Source organism: Neopsephotus bourkii, unplaced genomic scaffold (genome assembly GCF_033783945.1).
Source record: "Neopsephotus bourkii isolate Nb327-2 ecotype Australia unplaced genomic scaffold, CSIRO-AGI_Nbou_v1 NB_1600, whole genome shotgun sequence".
Classification (NCBI taxonomy): Eukaryota; Metazoa; Chordata; class Aves; order Psittaciformes; family Psittacidae; genus Neopsephotus; species Neopsephotus bourkii.
Window position 1 is genome coordinate 5,854,772 of NW_026902076.1, and position 6,000 is coordinate 5,860,771.

Below are 6,000 nucleotides of genomic sequence, written 5' to 3' on the forward strand. Positions count from 1 at the left end.
ACTCACTTTGCTGAGACCCAGTACCTCCCTGCTGGTACTATTATCTAATGAACAGAGGACTGCCCTTGTCTCTCAGCTAATGACATTTGGGTACCTCTCATAGGAGTTTCCAAAGTGCTCGGTGCAATTCAGCCTCTGTTTGCAGGGAGCCAATACTGTCCTTGAAATTCATGCTTCCCTTTCCTCCACTACTATTTGACACATACGTGTGAACAGTCAGGTGTGATTAAACGTTTGGAAGTATGTGGTGCCAAGGTTGAGTACTGGCACATAAAGACTTCCTGCATGGGAAGTTACTTTGCCAATTAAAACCATTAACACTCAACAGCCTCTGGTCTTTGTCGAAGATCCATCCCACTTGTCAGCAGGCACCATGACATCTTAATGAAAGAGAGTGCACAGCCAGACAGCAATGCATCTAACAACCACGGCATAATGCTACAGACAAAAATGAGCCAAAACTCCACACAAATGCAAAGCACTGGTTTATTTCAGATGCAACAGTCACTTCTTCCAGATACATTTAAAAAATATCAAAGACAGTACACAGCCCACAAGCATTATTATTATAAGGTGATTTTCCCCCTCTACTCCGCTCTCATGAGACCTCACCTGCAGTTCTGCATTCTGCTCTGGGGCCCCCAGTGTAAGGAGGATGTGGGTCTGTTGAAGCGATTCCAGAGGAGGCCACAGAACTGCTCAGAGGGCTGAAGCACCTCTGCTATGGAGACAGGCTGAGTTCAGTCTGGAGAAGAGAAGGCTTCAGGGAGACCTCCAGTTTCTCTCACAGACATCCACCATGGACCTCCTGTTACTTCGCCCTAGGCTAGCATTCAGTATCTCAAACCACAGCAGGGTTAGTAGAATTAAGTTGAAGGCCTGTTTCAGACATGAAAAAGGTGTAGGTTTTGACATACAGAAAAATTTGGCTGTAACAGCATGAACAAGGGATAACAAACTGCAGTATGAGTTTTCTCCATTGCTGATTCCTTCTTCCCAGAGTAGGTTAACAATCAGCTGTTTGAAAACTAATTCAGACCATAGCCTGTGTCTCTCTTGTCTCTCCAAGAACAAGCAAAATGTTTGACCTGCTGAAATCTGACCTGCTAAAGCAGGCTTTGCTCTGTTAGGAGGTGACACATGGTAGCTACTGCTGCAAACAAAAGCAGAAATTCCCACTCACTTTGTCACTGTCTTAATTACCAAAACTGTCGTTGATCCTCTCTATTCCTCAAAGCCTGAAGCCACAAGGAACCCCTGCAAGGCCTGGTGCTACAGAGCAGAAAATTCAGTTTTGCCTATGCTATGCAAATACTGTGACCCTTCTGGATTCACTCAGCCAAGTAGAACAGACAAGATACTCATGTGTCTGACACACAGTGATCCTGTTCACCCATCTCACAGCATGTCAGCCTTCCGGTAACAGCATGATATTGCCTTGGGTCTAGGTAATTTTCTGCAAAATTACTCATCATATCTTTATTACTGGTCACCTTTGAAAATTAAGAAGAAACATTTTTAATGTACTAACAAAAGCACACAAAACATCTGTACCTTTTAGCTACTGATCTCAGACTTTACCATATGATATTTTAGTCGTCTAAATTACATGACAGTGCCTCATTAAGTTTTCCCATTAAGAAACATGATGATGAGATATGAACTTGCTCATTCAGTAGCATCCATAACCCATATTAAATATATTTTTTAAAAGATGATGCTAATGAAGTTAACAGGAAGTATCTTCAAATTATTCTGTACCTTATAACATGTTCTTTGAATGTGTACATATTTAATAAGAAAAAATTAGCAAAAAAAAATAATCTACAGAGTGCATTGAAAACAACTCTACAGCATGTTTCCCCATCACATCAATTTCACCTTCTTTCCCTGCCTTTCTTTTCCTCTAACTGGTGTTCATCATTCTTCTTTGTCAGACTGACCTATATTCTTATTAATGTTGTGGTTCAAGCTAATTTGAAAAGCAGACGCCCAAATGATACAACAAATCAAGTTACAGGAACACAAATCTGTTCTCAGTACAGGGACTGAGAAGAGATTTGTGAGACTGCTCAGTGTCTAAGGATAAGCCTGATTCAATGTGAGCACATATTTTTTAAAGACAAGATGTATGCTTTAAATAAGCATGACCACGGGAAACAATTTCTACAATTTCAGCTTTTTAAACTCTTTTCCTTGTATAACTTTGTTGCCCCACTTTCTACCTCATCTCTCTCTCCTAAGGGGTTTTGCATCGTTTAAATCCCTGAAGTAACAGATGCATCATATATATCAGCAGTAAACAGCTTGAAATGTCTGTGGGGGGGGAAGAAAGAAAACAAGAGATGTTTATTTGCATTACAGCTACTGTGAAATAACCACTGTGGCTACGCACATCATAGCTAATGTGGCTGTTCTACAACATGAACTAACCAGCCTGCGGTTACGTAAATAAGATGCACACTGTTGGGCACAGAAATAAGCACTCGGGTGTAATAATCATAGAATCTCAGACTGGTTTGGGTTGGAAAGGACCTTCAAGATCACTCAGTTTCAACCCCCTGCAATGGGCAAGGACACCTTCCATAGACCAGGTTGCTCCAAGCCATGTCCAACATGGCTTCAAACAATGCCAGGGATGAGGCAGCCACAGCTTCTCTGGGCAACCTGTGCCAGTGCCTCAGCACCCTCACAGTGAAGAACTTCTTCCTAAGATCTAATTTAAATTTACCGTCCTACACACCATCCTGGCATGCTGGTAGACTGAGAGAATTGCATTTCAATCAAGACATTATACAACTGACCATATTCTACTGACTGGCAAACAAATACAATTTTTGGTGATATTTTTGGTTCATTTGTATAACTCACTTAGCATTTATATACGTAAGAGAATTTACATGATGAAACTAAAAGTCCTTAAAAACACCTGTATAAGGACAGGAAACAATAATAATAATATGAGGCATTCTCAAATTGTGATACCTTCAGTTGATAAAACAATTTTTAAATGTTTTATTTCCATACATTACTATGGATAGTCAATTTCTGTTTATGTGAAAACAGAAAAATGTGAAATCATTCAAGCTAAACAAGATTTTTTTGTGAGATTCAGGAGCAGGATCGTGCTCAGCGATTTGTTCCTGTGCAGTAAAGCCCCCTGGTGTCTCTGTTTCACAGTACAAACGCTTCACATCAGCCTCACTGCCGTAACACGTTCCAGAAATTTTTCTTATTGCCTGGGCAGCACTTGCAAACCACATTGCCATCAACCCAAACAAGTCACAGGGCAGATCATTAGTACTTTAGGAGGTGGATTTTTCGGTCACTTATTTATTATCCATAGGGAGAACAAGATTGAAAGCACAGGCTCTGTCTCACCCTCTGCAATGCGCAGGACCAAGCACCTTCTGCACCAACAGCTGATGTAAGACAGTGTTGAGTGTTCAGGCACATGAAACCCTGTAGAGAAGGGAGTGGAACTGGAAAACAGCCCTTACCAACCCACGAGGTGTGACACAGGCAAGGGAGATCAGGAATTCCTACTGCTGTGTCATTCTCATAACTGTGTGTACTTCCCAGAGCTAAAAGAACAAGTGCAAATACAATGACCACCTTCACCATCTCTTAGGCAGGGCTCATCCCTGCTCACCTCTCTCTGAGGCACGATATACTAAGGCTCTAACCCTGAGAGTGTGTTAAGACATATTGTGAATATAAAGTAGATTTCTACAGGAAATTTTTCAATTTCCTTTTCCATTCTGGGCTAATTTGGGATTGTTTTTTCTATAGTTGCACCCTGTCTGTTGTTAATGACAGAGCACAGAAATCAAAACGCATGTTTGATCGTTTTCTGGTAAATCCTCATACACCAGAGACTGTGTATTTATGGAGCAATGCAGAAAAGCTGGCATTTGGGTCCACGGCTCGTCTTTCTAAACTAAAAATGTAACCTTGGAAATCCAATCATTAACTCAAATCTGGTTTTCATTTATTTATGTAATGCAACTCACAGCATCAAGCGCCTGAAGCTGGCAGAAAGATCTACTGTAATTCCAAAAATGTGAAAGTTCAAACAAATCCTATTCTTGCCCTCTAGCCATCCCTGTCCCTTTTCTATGGCCACTTCATAGAAACGCAGAATGATTTAGGTTGGAAGGGACCTTAAAGATCATCGAGTTCCAGCCCCCTGTCACAGGCAGGGCCACCTCCTACTAGACCAGGTTGCTCAAATCCTTGTCCAGCCAGGCCTTGAACACTGCCAGGGATGGGGCAGGCACAGCTTCTCTGGGCAACCTGTGCCAGTGCCTCATCAGCCTCACAGTGAAGAATTTCTTCCTAACACCTAATCTAAATCTCCCCTCTGCCAGTTTAAAGCCATTCCCCCTTGTCCTGTCAACTACATGCCCATGTAAAAAGTCCCTCTTCAGATTTCTTGTCAGCCCCTTTAGATGCTGGAAGCTGCTTTAAGGCCTTCCAGAGCCTTCTCTTCTCCAGGCTGAACCACCCCAACTCTCTCAACCTGTTGCCACTGCAGAGGCACTTCAGCACTTTGTGGCCTCCTCTGGACTCGCTCCAACAGCTCCACATCCTCCCTGGAGCTGGATGCAGTACTGCAGGCGGCACCTCATGAGAGCAGAGGGGCAGGATCACCTCTTTCGACCTGCTGGTCACGCTCCTTTTGATGCAGCTCAGGATATGGTTGGCTTTCTGGGCTGCGAGCACACACTGAAGCCGGCTCATGTTAAGTTTCTCTTGGACCAACACCCCCAGTTCCTTCTTCGCAGGGCTTCTCTGAATCCAGTCTCCTCCCAGTCTGTATTTGTGCTTGAGATTGCCCTGCCCCTGGTGCAGGACCTTGTACTTGGCCTTGTTGAACTTCATGATGTTTGCACTGGCCCACCTCTCGGCCTGTCCAGGTCCCTCTGGATGTTATCCCTTTCCTCCATCGTGTCGACCACACCACACAGCTTGGTGTTGTCAGCAACTTGCTGAAGATGTGCTTGATCCCACTGTCCATGTCACTGACATGTTCACTTTGTTGAACAAGCTTCCAAAGGAACCTGGAAACTAATGGCAGGAATTTCTCTTCCACAAACCTTTGTCAGTATAACCATGTAAAAGACTGTATTTTTTGATAGAAACAGCTCATGGAATTTTACTTTGGATCCCATCATACATAGATATCCACCTATAGTGCATCACAGGCCATTGAATTTAATCTAAAATCCATTTATCGAGTTCAGAAATTTTTCTGGGACAGAGGCAAACTCTGCATTTAAATAATACGTCCCTGAAAGTCACCAAGTTGCAACTGGAAGATGCACACAGAGGATCTGCTCTATTGTTAGCTTGTTCCGGGTATCAGTCAAACTCACAGCTGTTTCTTACATGTGTCAATCCATCCACAGCTCCCGTTAAACCTCCCTTCACTCATGTAAAGAACTGTAGCTCTGATGTTTTCCTCTGTAAAGGCACTCATGCAGCATACCCAAGTCACCCCCTAGTGTTCTTTCAGTAACTTTGAACTATTTACGTATTTGACCTTGTGACCATTTCAAGCATCTTTTCATGCCTTTGGCACCTGTTTAAGGCACCTTCTCCAGTCAAAAGTATGGGTTTCAAGAGCTGGACAATCAGACTGCTCTGTAGTACTACAGTGACAAGTTGGCACGGTCTTACCATATAGTTAACTTTAAAGTGGCCTTAGAGACTTATAAGAGGTTAAGCCTGATGCAATAAGTCAGGACCACAGAAGATGCACTGGAGTAGCTCTGTAATATATTTATATGCTTCCTTCATCCAAGGAAGAAAAAAGACACAAACCAAAACAACAAAACCACAACAGAAAACAAATGACAAAACAAATAGAACCACTGAATGGTTTGGGTTGGAAAGGACCTTAAAGCTCATCCAGTTCCAACCCCCCTGCCATGGGCAGGGGCACCTTCCACTAGACCAGGTTGCTCCAACCCCTATGTCCAACCTGGCCCTGAACAC